Source organism: Ranitomeya imitator, chromosome 4, assembly GCF_032444005.1.
Source record: "Ranitomeya imitator isolate aRanImi1 chromosome 4, aRanImi1.pri, whole genome shotgun sequence".
Lineage (NCBI taxonomy): Eukaryota > Metazoa > Chordata > Amphibia > Anura > Dendrobatidae > Ranitomeya > Ranitomeya imitator.
The window spans coordinates 294720151-294742352 of NC_091285.1; positions in this window are offsets into that span (position 1 = coordinate 294720151).

A 22202-nucleotide genomic window follows, 5' to 3' on the forward strand; every position below is an offset into this window, starting at 1 on the left:
GAGCTTCGATCTTCATGCTCTCGTTTAGTAGTTGTCGGAAACTACGCTGCATTAGGCCTACAAATTGGGTATGGGGTGTAGAGAGAGGGTGTGTTCCACTCCAAGGTGTTCCCCAGGTTGCCTTTCCTGAGCTTCGATCTTCATGCTCTCGTTTAGTAGTTGTCGGAAACTACGCTGCATTAGGCCTACAAATTGGGTATGGGGTGTAGAGAGAGGGTGTGTTACACTCCAAGGTGTTCCCCAGGTTGCTTTTCCTGAGCTTCGATCTTCATGCTCTCGTTTAGTAGTTGTCGGAAACTACGCTGCATTAGGCCTACAAATTGGGTATGGGGTGTAGAGAGAGGGTGTGTTACACTCCAAGGTGTTCCCCAGGTTGCCTTTCCTGAGCTTCGATCTTCATGCTCTCGTTTAGTAGTTGTTGGAAACTACGCTGCATTAGGCCTTCAAATTGGGTATGGGGTGTAGAGAGAGGGTGTGTTACACTCCAAGGTGTTCCCCAGGTTGCCTTTCCTGAGCTTCGATCTTCCGGCTCTCGTTTAGTAGTTGTTGGAAACTACGCTGCATTAGGCCTTCAAATTGGGTATGGGGTGTAGAGAGAGGGTGTGTTACACTCCAAGGTGTTCCCCAGGTTGCCTTTCCTGAGCTTCGATCTTCCGGCTCTCGTTTAGTAGTTCTTGGAAACTACACTGCATTAGGCCTACAAATTGGGTATAGGGTGGAGAGAGATGGTGTGTTACACTCCAAGGTGTTCCCCAGGTTTCCTTGCCATTGCTTCGGTCTTCCGACTCTCGTTTAGTAGTTGTAGAAAAGTACACTGCATTAGGCCATACAAAATGGGTATGGGGTGGAGAGAGATGGTGTGTTACACTCCAAGGTGTTCCCCAGGTTGCCTTTCCTGAGCTTCTATCTTCAGGCTCTCATTAAATTGTGGTTAAATGGAACAACTGCATTTGGCGTACTAGTTGGTTTGGGGCCTACTATCGGTGTCTGCCACTCCTTGCTGTTCTCCTGGTTTCCTGTCCTGAAATTCCATTTTCAGGCTCTCGTTAAGTAGTTGTTAATGTTAGACTGCATTTGGCCTACTAGTTGGGTTGGGGCCTACTATCGGTGTCTGCCACTCCTTGCTGTTCTCCTCCACTGAACAAAGCTGTGCCGCCTGTTTACTACGGTTGCCAATTTTGAACTGCATTTCGACTACTTACTGATTTGGGCCTACTCTCTGTGTCAGCCTCTCATTCCAGTTGTCCTCCACTGCAATGCCCCCTGGTTATTCCTGTGTTACCAATTTTGAACTGCATTTAGCCCACTTTATTCTTTGGGCCTATATCTGTGTTTCCACTTCATCGTGCCCATTGCCCAGCCAGTGATAGATGAGTCTGCTGGTACATTGACCCATAACGCAACATTCCCCGTGCATGCTACACAACAACATTGTGACCCTGCTGAAAGTCAGGTTGCTCTTCCCGCATACCATACCACCTTACACGGGGACAAAGAGGAAGGTGCAGATGAAAGTGCAGGTTCCTTCATCAGGTGGGGGGAGGAATACTAGTTGGCGACGTCACTGGCACAGGGCCTCTCATAGTACGCAAAAGTGTTGCTGCCGGTGGGAGGCGCCCCCGCCGTGCAAACACACCGCTGTACTTTGAGGGGCCCTGTGCCAGTGCCAATGCTAACAAGTGGGCCCCCCCTGCTTGCTCAGGATCACAGCACTTGCAAAGTTGAAATACTTACCTCTCCCTGCTCCACTGCCGTGACGTGGTCCAGATTTCCTGGGCCCACTAATTACTTGAACCAGCCCTACCCCACACAACTTTAGCCAAATGACCACCAATTTCAAATGCCTTCCAATTATTATAAGGTAAATTACGCTTGACAAGCTTCATTAAGAAGAATGGATGGTTTTGACATTAAAATGGGCACTCTAGGTGTTTTCCTGGCCCCCACTCACTGCCGACTATGCTGCCCCATTGACTTGCATTGGGTTTCGTGTTTCGGTCGATCCCGACTTTACGTCATAATCGGCCGATTTCACTCGACCCGACTTTTGAGATAGTCGGGTTTCGCGAAACCCGGCTCGACTCTAAAAAGGTCAAGGTCGCTCAACTCTACTAAATACCCCTAAAGATGGAAATAAAAATACTATCTTGCCTCAGAGAAAATCCCCAAAGGATAGACAGCCCCCCACAAATGCACAAATATTGGTGGTGAGTCGGAGAGGAAAAAACATACACAGGCAGAAAAACAGGATTAGCACAGGAGGCCACTCTAGCTAGATAGGACAGGATAGGACAGAGTTCTGTGCGGTCAGTATAAAAACCCTTCAAAACATCCACAGCAGAATATACAAAAACTTCCTACATCTTACTAAAAGATGTAGGAGCGTAAATCTGCAACTCCAGTGAATCTTACAATCAGAGCAGGAATAAAACTGAAACAAGCACACCGGCAGTGTGCCACAGAAACAAATACCAAACACTTATCTTTGCTGAAATTGGCAGCGAGCAGGAGAAGCCAGAAAGTGATCCAACACTTCACAAGGAACATTGACTACTGGCAACTGGAACCCAAGAGCAGAATTCACAACAGGTGGGTTGTTGAGAGAACATCTAATTCTTTTTTGTTAATGATTCCATGCTGTAATGCCTTAGATAGCAGTCTAGCAATCTGCAGCTTAAAGACAGGTAGTGTCGGATGGTAAGACCTGATAATATAAGGGATTATGTAATTGTTGCCTGGCTTCAGCAGTATACATTTCCTTAGGCCCAAGGACAATATTTCACCCATTGTTGGACTCTTTGATATCAATTGTATCATTGCACTTTAGTTTGAATAGCGCACTCCTCTCTTCCCTTGCTCTGAATGTCCCTACTTATTGTATCAAAAAATATTTGTATAGCTGGGAACAATGAGAATGGAGGGGTAGCTTGGGATGGTAATCTACCAGTAAATCATTTCCTCTTACGTGCGTTAGAGTCGTTTTCTTCAAGCAATTCAAATAGATCATGAAATACTTGTCTTTCATTGTCAGATTAACTGTCTATGAGCTAGGGTTGATGGTATAACAGCTTAAATGTAAGTCGCCTACAGAAGAGATACAGGTCTTTTGTGAGTTCAAACTTGTCAAATACATTCATTGGTGAGAAAACAACCCATTAGAACGGAGAGTCCTGCCTATCTGTGTTAAGACGTAAGATTAGAAGTTAATAATTTGTAACTCACCTGTGTCTGGACCCACATCTCTAATCCCATCAGCATCTTGTATCAGCGTCTCCTGTTGTTGCGCTTTGTTTGTATGAAGGGGACCAGTCCCTGTATCGTCTGCCTCTGTTCCTTGAATTTTGAAGGTTTTCGTCTGTCCCTTCTGTGATGCAAAAGTCACTTGACCAGATTCAACTGCCCCACATATGGTATCCAACTTTTTGTCAGTAATTTTGATGCTTATGTTCCTCTTATTGGTATGTGGGGTCCATCTAAAGGCCTTTTGGCTATCATTATCGGTTTTGTTCCATTGAAATTTGTTCTTTTTACTCCTTATAATATCTTTCTCATATCGATCAGTCGATTTCAAAGATTCCTTGAAAGGTTCCACTAGTCCAGCTTGATCAAACTTGTCTGATGTGTTCACTTTTTCTTATAGGTCACTCTCACTTTAGAAATTGGAACTCCTAAGTTAAAAGGATATTTAACACCATTGTAATTTATGGGATCGTCATGGACTTCGGCCCTCATATGCTTTTATTCCCTCCTCATTTATGCTGTCAGCACAATACACTAATGTTATTCTAACACATGTAATATATATATATTATATTTTTTTTGTACATTATATAATTTGTCTAATTATAATACATTGAGCCTAATATCTATAATTGGAACACTACCTCAGACCTACTAGGGCTGATTCTTTTCTTCCTTTTTCTACCCTTCCCTACTCTTCTTTCTGTGTTCTAACTCCTTATTTTTTGGAATAACTGTCAATCTCCCACTCCGGAAATGACGTTGTGCACGCGTGCACAGTCTGTTGGATGGGATGTTGACCGCATGGGTGAACTTCTCCACTCATCGACTATCCGCTGGTACAAATCATACTCTATTAACTTTGATTATTGCTTCTATTTATACGAGATATGTGAACAAATTACTCAGAGGATAACTTACCGTAATTTGAGAAAGACACATTAGGTGTCGATACGTGTGGGTTCATGTCCCTAAACTAATGGGTCTCCTTGCACATGTGGTTGGCTTTATTTTCTGGCATTTGCTAAGTATTTACCATTTCCCCCCCCCCCTACTGCCTTTTTGTTTCCATTAATATTTAAATGTGTTGCTTAAATCCTCTCTGCAAATGTCCATTATTTGCATTATGCTTAAAGCATATATATCTGATAAGGTGTACAGTGTCCATATGGCCTTTTATATTTTTGACTTAGTCTTATAATATTGATATAATATTAGCACAGTATGCAGCAAGGTTACTGCAAGTTGAGCATATTTATTGTATTATTGTTCTAGTGATTGCCATGAACATTTATTAGGTTATTAGGACTGTGAGTATTGCACTTTCTATTATGAATCAATTGCTATAGTTCATGAGTATGGACTTTTTAAGTGTTTTTCATTGTTTGCGGTTTGCTATAAAATTTGTTAGATTGTTTGGTGATTCCAGGCTTTTGCATGTACTTTCTGTTGTTGATCACATTTAAATTGGTATGCAATAAGTGATCCCAATAATATTGGATGGTGCCCTCCAGCACACGATGACACCATAGTCCGCGCAACTATCCTGCTTCTGTGCTACCGAACTCATCATCTTTCCTCTAATTCGCGTATTTCCCCTACCCAATCTATCTATTATGGTAAACGGCATCATGCTCTCTCCTGCACCTGTAATCTGCTGCCTCAGAGTAACTCACGACTCTGCCCCATCCTTCAAAACTCATATCCAAACTCTTGCCACCTCCTGTCGCCTCCAACTCAAAAATATTGCCAGAATCCATCCCTTCCTCAGCCCTCAATCTACTAAAACTCTTGTGCATAACCTCATCATCTCCCGCCTTGACTACTGCAACACCCTCCTTTGTGGCCTCCTCGTTAACTCTCTTGCACCACTTCAGACTATCCTCAACTCTGCTGCCCGCCTAATCCACCTCTCTCCTCTCTACTCCCCTGCTTCTCCTCTCTGCAAATCCATCCACTGGCTCTCAATTCCCCAACAAATCCAGTCGAAACTACTAACACTGATCTACAAAGCCATCTACAACCTGTCCCCTCCCTATATTTCTTAACTAATCTCCCAATATCTTCCCTCACACAATCTTCGATCCTCTCAAGAGCTACTACTCTCCACCACACTTATTCGTTCCTCACACAACCGCCTCCAAGATTTCTCCCGAATATCCCCCATCCTCTGGAATTCCACGCCTCAACACATCTGATTATCCACTCTTGGATCCTTCAGATGGAACCTGAAAACCCATCTCTTCAGGAAAGCCTACAGCCTGTAATGACTATGGTGCTGCCTCACCAACACCAGAGCTGCTGCACCTCTGACCTTCTGTCTCTTTCCCATTATTCCGCAGAATGTAAGTCCGCAAGGACAGGGTCCTCTCCCCTCTGTACCAGTCTGTCACTGTAAATTCATTTAACGTATAAATTATATCTATAACTCTGTATGTAACCCCTTTCTCATGTACAGCACCATGGAATTAATGGTGCTATATAAATAAATAATAATAATACTTAAACAGTCGCTGCCCACAATTAAACATGAAGCTTTGAATACGGACCAGGTGGTGATGGAGAAGACATAATATAGAGAGATTGTGGCCAGCCCAGCCTCATCTCATCTGCTCAGCGTTGATTGGGTAGCAATGAGGAGGTGGATGTTGAGAAGGAGAAACAGGAGCTGGTGGCTAGCACAATAGAGGCTAGTAGCCACACAACCTCCGTCCCGTCTCTCTTACATGGATGAGGAAGAAAAGATGAGGAAGAAAAGAGGGAGGAGGAGATGGAGATTTGTCATCCTGGTTGAGACAGGGAAGTAGTGGCTGTATGGTGCTTTGCACATATGGCATACTTTATGTACCACTGCCTTTCCCGTGTCCCTCACGTTACATTCATCTTGGCCAAAAGAGTACTGGTTATTCACCCTACTAGACCCACACTACATGGAGAACTTTTCATCTCTTCTTCCTGAGGTGGAGAGGCCTTCTAAAATGGTGCTATACTGGAAGGTCATTGTGGAAAATATGTTGAAAAACTTCCATCAGACAATGCTAGCAGTAGGGGCAAACTTCCTTGCCCAACCAAGGAGGAGAGGCCAGAGAGACACACAGACAGACAGACAGTAGAGGCAGGGGTACACTGTCAAAGACGTGGGTCAATTTCATGACACCAGCCCTGCACCCAGGGCCTGATGACAGAGTATTTTTTAACAAGGAGAGAAAAGTTTTTAAAAATGGTCAAGCAGTACCTGGCCAACCAAAACAGCATACTTCCTAATTCTGCTGCGACTTTCAACTATTGGGTCTCAAAGATGGACACCTGGCATGAGCTGCCCTTCCTTGCTTTGGAAGTCTTGTGCTGCCCTGCCGTTAGTGTCTTGTCTGAGCGGGAGGTCATAACAGACAGGTGCTTTCAACTGTCAACTGAGAATGTAGACAGGGTCACTCTCATAAAAATGAACAAAGCTTGGATTAGCCCACACTTTTTCACACCACCAGATGACAATATCACATAAAATGTATGAAATATTCAATATTTTAATGAGGCCTGCCAGTTGCTGCCTTTCAGGGGTCTATTGATGACTCTAAGGCTATGTGCACACGTTCAGGAATTCATGCAGAAAATTCCTGACAATTCCGGACATTTTCTGCATGAAATCCGCAAGAGAACCGCGTGCGTTTTTGTCGCGATTTTGCCGCGGTTTTGACGCGTTTTTGCCGCGTTTTTTTCCGGACACTTCCCAATGCATTTTGGAGTGGGAAATCCGCAAAAAGATAGAGCATGTCCGGATTTTGTGCCTGATGCGTTTTTTTTGCGGAAAAAAATGCATCATGTGCACAAAACATGCGGAATTCATTCTAAATGATGGGATGCTTATTGTATGCGTTTTTTTTGCGGTTTTATAGCGTTTTTATCGGAAAAAAACGCGAAAAAACCGCGAAAAAACCGGAACGTGTGAACACAGCCTTAGAATATTTTCTGTCTGTCCTTTATGACTGTATAAGTACATCAACTGCACTTTCAACATATTTTCTTTCAAACTGTTGTTATGGATTCAATGACTCATCCATACAGTTTAGCAAAGTTATTGTTTCATTACGGTGGTATGTAAAGTACCCAAAAAGCATAGAAAAATTATTTGTTACATTTTTGTGCTATATAATAGTAGAAAAAAGCATTTGAAAATGTTGCTTCTTTCTTCACATTTCTTACCCATACACTGTTCCGTGTTCTGAAGTTTATTTTTGTGACATATGACTAAAAAAAAGTAAACATTTTGCTGGGTTAAATTTCTCTGCCATACAGTGTTGTGTGTTCTTGGGTACATTTCGTTTGTATAAAATCCTCCAAAAACTTCTTCAGAATGTAATCGGAATTATATTTCTCACCCATAGGGTTTTTTTGGTCTGGATTACATTTTGTTTTTATATAAGCCTTCAAAAATGTATCGGTATTGGCTGTGTGCACCTGTAGCAGATTTGTTGCATTTTTTTATTCATTTTTTCAGCCCAGATATGTGACAAAATCTGAAGACAGTAAAGTAGATGAGTAGCCTGACATGTCATGCACACGTTGAGTATTTTTGACTTGCAGATTTGGTGCAGACAAAACTCTGCTGCATGTTAATTCTCTGTGATTTTTTGCCCTGCGTTTTTCGGAATTGAAGTTACTCCAATAAAGCAACAAGCAGCTGCATTTTTTCTGTCAAGAGATGTACAAATTTTACTCTATGTGTACACATACCCTTATTGATATTGCATTGCTCACCAATAGACTATTCTGTTGTCTAGAATACATTTTGTTGGTATATAACCCTCAAAATTAAATAGCCTTTGAGTCTAGGAGTTCCAACACATGACAATTTGAACAAAATGTATATGAGGCCCTCCCTTATGTCTAATACGGTCTCTCAGAGTTCTTTTTAGCAGTTCTTGCTTCTTCATAAATTCAACTGAACAACCCATGGCACTGTAGCTGGATGTAGCCTGGATGTGAATGCAAGAGAAAAGTTTATGAAAGGTTGCAATGCAGGATAGTCCGCATGATGGATAAGCAGCACCAATCAAGTTCCAAAGAAATTCAAGCTGTCCTCCAGGCTCAGTGTGCATCAGTGTCAGTGGGAACTATCCATCGACATTTGAATGAAATGAAACATTATGGCAGAAGACCCAGAGGGTCCCCTGCTGACAGACATAAAAAAGGTAGACTACAGTTTGCAAAAATGTAAGATAGCAAGTGAAATTACTTTAGAGAAAGCATCTTGTGGACAGATGATATGAAGATAGAGCTTTCTGGTAAAGCACATAATTCAACTGTTTACCGAAAGTGGAATGAGGCCTACAAAGAAATAAATACAGTACCTAGAGTAAAATATGCTGGAAGTTCAAAGATGTTTTGAGGTTGTATTGCTGTCTCTGGCACTGGGTGCCTCTCCTTTGTGCAAGGCATCATGAAATTCGAAGAATACCAAAGGATTTGGGGTTGCAACATAGTGCCCAGTTTTAGAAAGCTGGTTTTGCGTCAAAGGTCATAGGTCTTCCAAAAGGACAATGACGCCAAACATACTTCAAGAAGCACCCAGAGATGGATGAAAGCAAAGCTCTGGAGAGTTCTGAAGAGGCCAGCAATGAGATTGGTCCCCAGTGAAGAGACACTTATCTCCCAAACAAGGAAGATCTGGAGCGAAGAAGAAACCTCTTCCCTGAGACATCTCTATTTTATCCTGCTATATCACAGTACTCAGATGCAAGTAAAGAAGCTGCGGAGACACCATCACGTGTTTCTCGACGCAAGCACTGAATAGCCAGGCCTTTCCCCGGGAAGGAACAACCACGGGAAGGGCAGCATCCTATGAAGGAAAGCCACCTATGCCAAGCATGGTATCCATCCACAGACAGCTGTTTCGGGGTTTTTTCCCCTCATCAGTGTGGAGTAGGAATCTGGCTATTAGGAGCAGTGCCTAGTAAAAAGGCTATAAAGGCACAGATGATTGGCCTCGGGGAGACCAAAACATCCAACACCGCGGAGACACCATCACGTGTTTCTCAACGCAGTGATTCCAGAACACTGCCCCCATCCCTTATGGGAAATATGCAGATGCAAGTAAAGAAGCTGCGGAGACACCATCACGTGTTTCTCGACGCAAGCAGTGAATAGCCAGGCCTTTCCCCGGGAAGGAACAACCACGGGAAGGGCAGCATCCTATGAAGGAAAGCCACCTATGCCAAGCATGGTATCCATCCACAGACAGCTGTTTCGGGGTTTTTGCCCCTCATCAGTGTGGAGTAGGAATCTGGCTATTAGGAGCAGTGCCTAGTAAAAAGGCTATAAAGGCACAGATGATTGGCCTCGGGGAGACCAAAACATCCAACACCAACATCCTATGCCAAGCATGGTATCCATCCACAGACAGCTGTTTCGGGGTTTTGGCATAGGTGGCTTTCCTTCATAGGATGCTGCCCTTCTCGTGGTTGTTCCTTCCCGAGGAAAGGCCTGGCTATTCACTGCTTGCGTCGAGAAACACGTGATGGTGTCTCCGCAGCTTCTTTACTTGCATCTGCATATTTCCCATAAGGGATGGGGGCAGTGTTCTGGAATCACTGCGTTGAGAAACACGTGATGGTGTCTCCGCGGTGTTGGATGTTTTGGTCTCCCCGAGGCCAATCATCTGTGCCTTTATATCACAGTACTCGTAATTTTATGATTTACTCACCCCTGAAGCCTGTCTCCTGTCTCCATTAGGCATCTGGGCTCATGGTATACCATTGTTCAGTGTTCATGCTGTTCCTTTGGAACATTTTCTCATCTCTTTACTCCCCCCATTTTTTCTTACATCTTGGCACCCATTGGGTTATTATTTGATTGCAGGGGAGCACCAGTGTATGCCTATTTGAGGCTTTCTGGCACATGCTTGTAGCCCGCATTTATATATCTATCTTGGTATTGCCATCATCTTGGCTAAACAGCATGCTGATATAGCACTTTATATTGTTATATACCAAACACTGAATTGCAGTAATTTGCTAGATTATCTGTCAGTGTGCGACTACAGGTTTACGTATGCATTTGTTTCGGCCTTTATATATTCATGTATGTCATATTTGAGGCTTTCTGGCACATGCTTGTAGCCCGCATTTATATACCTATCCTGGTACTACCATCATCTTGGCTAAACAGCATGCTGATATAACACTTCACATTGTTATATACCAAACACTGAATTGCAGTAATTTTATTGCTAGATTATCTGTTAGTGTGCGACTACAGGTTTACGTATGCATTTGTTTCGGCCTTTATATATTCATGCATGTCATATTGGACCGTTACATGTTTAGACAGGACACATCTTGTATATACATATAGCACTTTATCTATCCAGTGTTGTTATTTCATGATATTTGTGCTTAGGGGTGGTGACTTATGGTTCTGTATTCAGACCTTTTTAAATGGTTTTTTATGTTTGTCATGTTCTTTGAGGTGTAATTAAACATTTTTTGATATATTCACATATTTTATGGGTGTGCATACCATTATTGGTCGAGTCTTTTTTCTTTTGTGTTTATATCTCTATTTTATCCTGCTATATCACAGTACTCGTAATTTTATGAGTTATTAACCACCTTTAACCCCTCCCCGACCCATGACGCCACGTAGGCGTCATGAAAGTCGATGCCAATCCAACCCATGACGCCTATGTGGCATCATGGAAAGATTGCGTCCCTGCAGATCGGGTGAAAGGGTTAACTCCAATTTCACCCGATCTGCAGGGACAGGGGGAGTGGTACTTTAGCCCAGGGGGTGGCTTCACCCCCCCATGGCTACTATCGCTCTGATTGAAAGTGAAACTGCCAATCAGAGCGATTTGTAATATTTCACCTAAAAAACTGGTGAAATATTACAATCCAGCCATGGCCAATGCTGCAATATCATCAGCCATGGCTGGAAACACTGATGTGCCCCCCCCACACCACCGATCACCCCTCCAAGTCACCGATCTGTGGTCCGCTCCCCTCCGTCCTGTGCTCCGCTCCCCCGTCCTCCTGTCCGCTCCCCCCGTGCTCCTATGCCACCCCCCCATGCTCTGACGCCCCCCCGTGCCCCGATCTCCCCCCTTATACTTACTGAGGCTCCCGGTATCCGTCCTTCTTCTTTATGGGTGCTGCCATCTTCCAAAATGGCGGGCGCATGCGTAGTGCGCCCGCCGAATCTGCCGGCCGGCATATTCGTTCCATGTACATTTTGATCACTGTGATAAAACCTATCACAGTGATCAAAATAAAAAAAAAAGTAAATGAACCCCCCTTTATCACCCCCATAGGTAGGAACAATAATAAAATAAAGAAAAATATATATTTTTTCCACTACAGTTAGAACTAGGGTTAGGGTTAGGCTTAGGGAATGTGCACATGTATTCTGGTCCTCTGCGGATTTTTCCGCAGCAGTTTTTATAAATCCGCAGTGCACAACCGCTACGGATTTATCGTGGATTTACCGCGGTATTTATGCGGATTTCACTGCAGTTTTCTATTGGAGCAGTTGTAAAACCGCTGCGGAATCCGCAGAAAGAAGTGAAATGTGCGGAATGTAAACCGCTGCGTTTCCGCGCAGTTTTTTTCCGCAGCATGTGCGCAGCGTTTTTTGTAAACTCATGGGAAACTGCTGCAGACCCGCAACGGCAGAAACGTTGTGGATCCGCAGCGTTTCCCGCATCGTGTGCACATACCCTTAGAATTAGGCTATGTGCACACGGTGCGGATTTGGCTGCGGATCCGTAGCGGATTGGCCGCTGCGGATTCGTAGCAGTTTTCCATCAGCTTTACAGTTCCATGTAAACCTATGGAAAACCAAATCCGCTGTGCCCACGGTGCGGAAAATACCACGCGGGAACGCAGTGTTGTATTTTCCGCAGCACGTCAATTCTTTGTGCGGATTCCACAGCGTTTTACACCTGTTCCTCAATAGGAATCCGCAGGTGAAATCTGCACAAAAAAACGCTGGAAATCCATGGTAAATCCGCAGGTAAAACGCAGTGCCTTTTACCCGTGGATTTTTCAAAAATGGTGCGGAAAAATCTCACACGAATCCGCAACATGGGCACATAGCCTTAGGGTTAGGGTTGGAATTAGAGTTAGGGTTGGAATTAGGGCTAGGGACGGAAATAGGGTTAAGATTAGGCTTGCGGTTAGGGTTATGGTTAGGGGTGTGTTGGGTTAGGGTTGTGGTTAGGGGTGTGTTGGGGTTAGGGTTTGGATTAGGGTTAGGATTATGTTTAGTGTTGGGATTAGGGTTAGGGGTGTGTTGGGGTTAGGGTTGTGATTAGGGTTATGGCTAGAGTTGAGATTAGGGTTAGGGGTGTGTTGGGGTTAGTGTTGGAGTTAGAATTGAGGGGTTTCCACTGTTTAGGCACATCAGGGGTCTCCAAACGCAACATGGCACCACCATTGATTCCAGCCAATCTTGCGTTCAAAAAGTCAAATGGTGCTCCCTCCCTTCCGAGCCCCGACATGCGCCAAAACAGTGGTTTACCCCCACATACGGGGTACCAGCATACTAGGGACAAACTGGGCAACAATTATTGGGGTCCAATTTCTCCTGTTACCCTTGTGAAAATAAAAAACTGCTTGCTAAAACATCATTTTTGAGGAAAGAAAAATTATTTTTTTATCTTCACGGCTCTGCGTTATAAACTTCTGTGAAGCACTTGGGGGTTCAAAGTGCTCACCACATATCTAGATAAGTTCCTTTGGGGGTCTAGTTTCCAAAATAGGGTTACTTGTGGGTGGTTTTACTGTTTATGCACATCAGGGGCTCTGCAAATGCAATGTGACGCCCGCAGACCATTCCATCAAAGTCTGCGTTTCAAAACGCCACTACTTCCCTTCCGAGCCCCGACGTGTGCCCAATCAGTAGTTTACCCCCACATATGGAGTATCAGCGTACTCAGGACAAACTGGGCAACAATAATTGGGGTGAAATTTCTCCTGTTACCCTTGTGAAAATAAAAAATTGCTTGCTAAAACATAATTTTTGAGGAAAGAAAAATGATTTTTTTATTTTCACGGCTCTGCGTTGTAACCTTCTGTGAAGCACTTGGGGGTTCAAAGTGCTCACCACATATCAAGATAAGTTCCTTGGGCGGTCTAGTTTTCAAAATGGGGTCACTTGTGGGGGGTTCTACTGTTTAGGCACATCAGTGGCTCTGCAAACGTAACATGATCCCTGCAGACCATTCCATCAAAGTCTGCATTCCAAAATGTCACTACTTCCCTTCTGAGCCCCGACGTGTGCCCAAACAATGGTTCCCCCCCACATATGGGGTATCAGCGTACTCGGGACAAACTGGACAACAACTTTTGGGGTCCAATTTCTCCTGTTACTCTTGTGAAAATAAAAAATTGCGGTCTAAAAAATAATTTTTGAGGAAAGAAAAATGATTTTTTATTTTCACGGCTCTGCATTATAAACTTCTGTGAAGCACTTGGGGGTTTAAAGTGGTCACCGCACATCTTGGTTAGTTCCATGGGAGGTCTAGTTTCCAAAATAGGGTCACATGTGGGGGAGCTCAAATGTTTAGGCACACAGGAGCTCTCCAAACGCGACATGTGTCAGCTAACGATTGGAGCTAATTTTTCATTCAAAAACTCAAATGGCGCTCCTTGCCATCCAAGCCTGGTCGTGTGCCCAAACAGTGGTTTACCCCCACATGTGAGGTATCACTGTACTCAGGAGAAATTGTCCAATAAATTTTAGGATCCATTTTATCCTGTTGCCGATGTGGAAATGAACAAATTGAGGCCAAAATAAATTTTTTGTGAAAAAAAGTACTTTTTCATTTTTACGGATCAATTTGTGAAGCACCTGGGGGTTCAAAGTGCTCACTATGCATCTAGATAAGTTCCTTGGGGGGTCTAGTTTCCAAAATGGGGTTACATGTGGGGGAGCTCCTATGTTTAGGCACACAGGGGCTCTCCAAATGCCACATGGTGACCGCTAACGATTGGAGCTAATTTTTTATTCAAAAAGTCAAATCGCGCTCCTTCCCTTCCAAGCCCTGCCGTGTGCCCAAACAGTAGTTTACCCCCACACATGCGAGGTATCATTGTACTCAGGAGAAATTGCCCAATAAATTTTAGGATCCATGTTATCCTGTTGCCCATGTGGAAATGAACAAATTGAGGCTAAAAGAAATTATTTGTGAAAAAAAAAGTACTTTTTCATTTTTACGGATCAATTTGTGAAGCACCTGGGGGTTCAAAGTGCTCACAATGCCTCTAGATAAGTTCCTTGGAGGGTCTAGTTTCCAAAATGGGGTCACATGTGGGGGAGCTCCAATGTTTAGGCATACAGGGGCTCTCCAAACGCGACATGGTGTCCGCTAACGATTAAAGCTAATTTTTCATTTAAAGTCAAATGGTGCTCCTTCCCTTCCGAGCCTTGCCGTGTGCACAAACAGTGGTTTGTGACCACATATGAGGTATTGGTATACTCAGGAGAAATTGCCCAACACATTTTAGGATCCATTTTATCCTGTTGCCCATGTGGAAATGAACAAATTGAGGTGAAAAGAAATCTTTTGTAAAAAAAAAAGTACTTTTTCATTTTTACGGATCAATTTGTGAAGCACCTGGGGGTTCAAAGTGCTCACTATGCATCTAGATAAGTTCCTTGGGGGGTCTAGTTTCCAAAATGGGGTCACATGTGGGGGAGCTCCAATGTTTAGGCATACAGGGGCTCTCCAAACGCGACATGGTGTCCGCTAACGATTAAAGCTAATTTTTCATTTAAAGTCAAATGGTGCTCCTTCCCTTCCGAGCCTTGCCGTGTGCACAAACAGTGGTTTGTGACCACATATGAGGTATTGGTGTACTCAGGAGAAATTGCCCAACACATTTTAGGATCCATTTTATCCTGTTGCCCATGTGGAAATGAACAAATTGAGGTGAAAAGAAATCTTTTGTAAAAAAAAAAGTACTTTTTCATTTTTACGGATCAATTTGTGAAGCACCTGGGGGTTCAAAGTGCTCACTATGCATCTAGATAAGTTCCTTGGGGGGTCTAGTTTCCAAAATGGGGTCACTTATGGGGGAGCTCCAATGTTTAGGCACACAGGGGCTCTCCAAACGCGACATGGTATCCGCTAAAGATTGGAGCCAATTTTTCATTGAAAAAGTCAAATGGCGCTCCTTCCCTTCCGAGCCCTGTAGTGCACCCACACAGTAGTTCCCCCCCACATATGGGGTATCGGCGTACTCAGGACAAATTGTACAATAACTGTTGGGGTCCAGTTTCTCTTTTTACCCTTGGGAAAATAAAAAAAATTGTTGCTGAAAGATCATTTTTGTGACTAAAAAGTTAAATGTTCATTTTTTCCTTCCATGTTGCTTCTGCTGCTATGAAGCACCTGAAGGGTTAATAAACTTCATGAATGTGGTTTTGAGTACCTTGAGGGGTGCAGTTTTTAGAATGGTGTCACTTTTGGGTATTTTCAGCCATATAGACCCCTCAAACTGACTTCAAATGTGAGGTGGTCCCTAAAAAAAATGGTTTTGTAAATTAAGTTGTAAAAATGAGAAATCGCTGGTCAAATTTTAACCCTTATAACTTCCTAGCAAAAAAAAATGTTGTTTCCAAAATTGTGCTGATGTAAAGTAGTCATGTAGGAAATGTTATTTATAAACTATTTTGTGTCACATAACTCTCTGGTTTAACAGAATAAAAATTCAAAATTTGAAAATTGTGAATTTTAGCCAAATTTCCATGTTTTTCACAAATAAACGCAAAAATTATTGACCTAAATTTACCACTAACATGAATCCCAATATGTCACGAAAAAACAATCTCAGAACCGTTAGGATTCGTTGAATAGTTCCCGAGTTATTACCTCATAAAGGGACACTGGTCAGAATTGCAAAAAACGGCCAGGTCATTAAGGTCAAAATAGGCTGGGTCATGAAGGGATTAAGTTACTCTAGAAAGGTTTTATTCAACACTAGCTGAAGAGCCCGGCGTTGCCTGGGCAGTGTAAATATCTGTGGTTAGTTATAGCACCTCACTTCTCTTATTTTCCCATCACGCCTCTCATTTTCCCAATCACATCTTTCATTTTCCCCCTCATATCTCTAATTTTCTCCCTTACACCTCTCATTTTCTCCCTCACTCCTCTCATTCCCCCCTAACACTTGTCATTTCAACCTCACATCTGTCATTTTCTGATCACTCCACTATTTTTCCTCACTCCTCTCATTTTGCACTCACACCTTTTCATTTTCACCTCACACCTCTCATTTTCACCTCATCACCTCAGTATATACATATTTGTCATCTCCCTTATATATAGTATACATCTGTATGTCATCTCCTGTATATAGTATATACCTGTATGTCATCTCCCCTGTATATAGTATATACCTGCTGTGTGTCACCTCCCCTATATATAGTATATACCTGAATGTCATCTCCTTCTATATATAGTATATACCTGTATGTCATCTCCTCCTGTATATAGTATATACCTGTGTGTCATCTCCCCTGTATATAGTATATATCTGAGTGTCATCTCCTCCTGCATATAGTATATACCTGCATGTCATCTTCTATATATAGCATATACCTGTATGTCATCTCCTCCTGTATATAGTATATACCTGTATGTCATCTCCTCCTGTATATATATGTACCTATATGTCATCTCCTCCTCTATATAGTATATACCTGTGTGTCATCTCTCCTGTATATAGTATATATCTGTGTGTCATCTCCCCTGTATATAGTATATACTTGTGTGTCATCTCCTTCTGTATTAGACCTCGTTCACACGTTATTTGCTCAGTATTTTTACCTCAGTATTTGTAAGCTAAATTGGCAGCCTGATAAATCCCCAGCCAACAGGAAGCCCTCCCCCTGGCAGTATATATTAGCTCACACATACACATAATAGACAGGTCATGTGACTGACAGCTGCCGTATTTCCTATATGGTGCAATTGTTGTAGTTTGTCTGCTTATTAATCAGATTTTTATTTTTGAAGGATAATACCAGCATTGTGTGTGTTTTAGGGCGAGTTTCGTTTGTCAAGTTGTGTGTGTTGAGTTGCGTGTGGCGACATGCATGTAGCGACTTTTGTGAGATGAGTTTTGTGTAGCAACATGCGTGTAGCAACTTTTTGTGTGTCGAGTTGCATGTGACAGGTTAGTGTAGCAAGTTGTGTGCAGCAAGTTTTGCGCATGGCGAGTTTTGCGCGTTGCGAGTATTATGTGTGGTGCCTTTTGAGTATGTGCAAGTTTTGTGTGAGGCAACTTTTGCATGTGTTGCAACTTTTGTGCATGTGGCAATTTTTCCGCGTGTGCAAGTTTTGCGTGTGGCGAGTTTTTCATGAGGAGAATTTTGCACTTGTGGCGAGTTTTGCAAGAGCCTAGTTTTTGCATGTGGCGAGTTCTGCGCGTGGCGAGTTATGAGTGGCGACTTTTGTGTTTTGACTTTTATGTGGCGAGGTTGGTGTATTTGTGGTGAAATGTGTGCTGAGGGTAATATGTGTTCAAGCACGTGGTAGTGTGTGGCGCATTTTGTGTGTGTTCATATCCCCGTGTGTGGTGAGTATCCCATGTCGAGGCCCCACCTTAGCAACTGTACGGTATATACTCTTTGGCGCCATCGCTCTCATTCTTTAAGTCCCCCTTGTTCACATCTGGCAGCTGTCAATTTGCCTCCTACACTTTTCCTTTCATTTTTTCCCATTATGTAGATAGGGGCAAAATTGTTTGGTGAATTGGAAAGCGCGGGGTTAAAATTTCACCTCACAATATAGCCTATGACGCTCTCGGGGTCCAGACATGTGACTATGCAAAATTTTGTGGCTGTAGCTGCGACGCCTCCAACATTTTTCCTTTCACTTTTTCCCCATTATGTAGATAGGGGCAAAATTGTTTGGTGAATTGGAACGCGCGGGGTTAAAATTTCACCTCACAACGTAGCCTATGACGCTCTCAGGGTCCAGACGTGTGACTGTGCAAAATTTTGTTTCTGTAGCTGCGACGCCTCCAACACTTTTCCTTTCACTTTTTTCCCCATTATGTAGATAGGGGCAAAATTGTTTGGTGAATTGGAACGCGCGGGGTTAAAATTTCACCTCACAACGAAGCCTATGACGCTCTCAGGGTCCAGACGTGTGACTGTGCAAAATTTTGTTTCTGTAGCTGCGACGCCTCCAACACTTTTCCTTTCACTTTTTTCCCCATTATGTAGATAGGGGCAGAATTGTTTGGTGAATTGGAACGCGCGGGGTTAAAATTTCGCCTCACAATATAGCCTATGACGCTCTCGGGGTAACATAGTAACATAGTAACATAGTTAGTAATGCCAAAAAAAGACATTTGTCCATCCAGTTCAGCCTATATTCCATCATAATAAATACCCAGATCTACGTCCTTCTACAGAACCTAATAATTGTATGATACAATATTGTTCTGCTCCAGGAAGACATCCAGGCCTCTCTTGAACCCCTCGACTGAGTTCGCCATCACCACCTCCTCCGGCAAGCAATTCCAGATTCTCACTGCCCTAACAGTAAAGAATCCTCTTCTATGTTGGTGGAAAAACCTTCTCTCCTCCAGACGCAAAGAATGCCCCCTTGTGCCCGTCACCTTCCTTGGTATAAACAGATCCTCAGCGAGATATTTGTATTGTCCCCTTATATACTTATACATGGTTATTAGATCGCCCCTCAGTCGTCTTTTTTCTAGACTAAATAATCCTAATTTCGCTAATCTATCTGGGTATTGTAGTTCTCCCATCCCCTTTATTAATTTTGTTGCCCTCCTTTGTACTCTCTCTAGTTCCATTATATCCTTCCTGAGCACCGGTGCCCAAAACTGGACACAGTACTCCATGTGCGGTCTAACTAGGGATTTGTACAGAGGCAGTATAATGCTCTCATCATGTGTATCCAGACCTCTTTTAATGCACCCCATGATCCTGTTTGCCTTGGCAGCTGCTGCCTGGCACTGGCTGCTCCAGGTAAGTTTATCATTAACTAGGATCCCCAAGTCCTTCTCCCTGTCAGATTTACCCAGTGGTTTCCCGTTCAGTGTGTAATGGTGATATTGATTCCCTCTTCCCATGTGTATAACCTTACATTTATCATTGTTAAACCTCATCTGCCACCTTTCAGCCCAAGTTTCCAACTTATCCAGATCCATCTGTAGCAGAATACTATCTTCTCTTGTATTAACTGCTTTACATAGTTTTGTATCATCTGCAAATATCGATATTTTACTGTGTAAACCTTCTACCAGATCATTAATGAATATGTTGAAGAGAACAGGTCCCAATACTGACCCCTGCGGTACCCCACTGGTCACAGCGACCCAGTTAGAGACTATACCATTTATAACCACCCTCTGCTTTCTATCACTAAGCCAGTTACTAACCCATTTACACACATTTTCCCCCAGACCAAGCATTCTCATTTTGTGTACCAACCTCTTGTGCGGCACGGTATCAAACGCTTTGGAAAAATCGAGATATACCACGTCCAATGACTCACCGTGGTCCAGCCTATAGCTTACCTCTTCATAAAAACTGATTAGATTGGTTTGACAGGAGCGATTTCTCATAAACCCATGCTGATATGGAGTTAAACAGTTATTCTCATTGAGATAATCCAGAATAACATCCCTCAGAAACCCTTCAAATATTTTACCAACAATAGAGGTTAGACTTACTGGCCTATAATTTCCAGGTTCACTTTTAGAGCCCTTTTTGAATATTGGCACCACATTTGCTATGCGCCAGTCCTGCGGAACAGACCCTGTCGCTATAGAGTCACTAAAAATAAGAAATAATGGTTTATCTATTACATTACTTAGTTCTCTTAGTACTCGTGGGTGTATGCCATCCGGACCCGGAGATTTATCTATTTTAATCTTATTTAGCCGGTTTCGCACCTCTTCTTGGGTTAGATTGGTGACCCTTAATATAGGGTTTTCATTGTTTCTTGGGATTTCACCTAGCATTTCATTTTCCACCGTGAATACCGTGGAGAAGAAGGTGTTTAATATGTTAGCTTTTTCCTCATCATCTACAACCATTCTTTCCTCACTATTTTTTAAGGGGCCTACATTTTCAGTTTTTATTCTTTTACTATTGATATAGTTGAAGAACAGTTTGGGATTAGTTTTACTCTCCTTAGCAATGTGCTTCTCTGTTTCCTTTTTGGCAGCTTTAATTAGTTTTTTAGATAAAGTATTTTTCTCCCTATAGTTTTTTAGAGCTTCAATGGTGCCATCCTGCTTTAGTAGTGCAAATGCTTTCTTTTTACTGTTAATTGCCTGTCTTACTTCTTTGTTTAGCCACATTGGGTTTTTCCTATTTCTAGTCCTTTTATTCCCACAAGGTATAAACCGCTTACACTGCCTATTTAGGATGTTCTTAAACATTTCCCATTTATTATCTGTATTCTTATTTCTGAGGATATTGTCCCAGTCTACCAGATTAAGGGCATCTCTAAGCTGTTCAAACTTTGCCTTCCTAAAGTTCAATGTTTTTGTGACTCCCTGACAAGTCCCCCTAGTGAAAGACAGGTGAAACTGCACAATATTGTGGTCGCTATTTCCTAAATGCCCGACCACCTGCAGATTTGTTATTCTGTCAGGTCTATTAGATAGTATTAGGTCTAAAAGTGCTGCTCCTCTGGTTGGATTCTGCACCAATTGTGAAAGATAATTTTTCTTGGTTATTAGCAGAAACCTGTTGCCTTTATGGGTTTCACAGGTTTCTGTTTCCCAGTTAATATCCGGGTAGTTAAAGTCCCCCATAACCAGGACCTCATTATGGGTTGCAGCTTCATCTATCTGCTTTAGAAGTAGACTTTCCATGCTTTCTGTTATATTTGGGGGTTTGTAACAGACCCCAATGAGAATTTTGTTACCATTTTTCCCTCCATGAATTTCAACCCATATGGACTCGACATCCTCATTCCCTTCGCTAATATCCTCCCTTAAAGTGGACTTTAGACAAGACTTTACATAGAGACAAACCCCTCCTCCTCTCCGATTTTTACGATCCTTTCTAAACAGACTGTAACCCTGTAAGTTAACTGCCCAGTCATAGCTTTCATCTAACCATGTCTCGGTTATTCCCACTATGTCAAAGTTACCTGTAGATATTTCTGCTTCTAGTTCTTCCATCTTGTTTGTCAGGCTTCTGGCGTTTGCGAGCATGCAGTTTAGAGGATTTTGTTTTGTTCCAATCTCCTCACTGTGGATTGTTTTAGAAATGTTCTTACCTCCCTTCAGAGTATGTTTTCCTGGGTCGTCTTTGTTCGAGTCTAATGTTTTTCTTCCCGTCCCCTCTTCTTCTAGTTTAACGCCCTCCTGATGAGTGTAGCGAGTCTTCTGGCGAATGTGTGTTTCCCAGGTTTGTTGAGGTGTAGTCCGTCTCTGGCGAGGAGTCCATCATACCAGTAATTCACACCATGGTCCAGGAATCCAAATCCTTGTTGTCTGCACCATCGTCTTAGCCAGTTGTTTGCATCAAGGATCCTGTTCCATCTCCTGGTGCCATGCCCGTCTACTGGAAGGATAGAAAAAAAAACTACCTGTGCATCCAGTTCCTTTACTTTCTTCCCCAACTCTTCAAAGTCCTTGCAGATTGTCGGTAGGTCCTTCCTTGCCGTGTCATTGGTGCCAACATGTATCAGAAGAAATGGGTCCAGACATGTAACTGTGCAAAATTTTGTGGCTGTAGCTGCGACGCCTCCAACACTTTTCCTTTCACTTTTTCCCCATTATGTAGATAGGGGCAAAATTGTTTGGTGAATTGGAACGCGCAGGGTTAAAATTTCACCTCACAACGTAGCCTATGACGCTCTCAGGGTCCAGACGTGTGACTGTGCAACATTTTGTTGCTGTAGCTGCGACGCTTCCAACACTTTTCCTTTCACTTTTTTCCCCATTATGTAGATAGGGGCAAAATTGTTT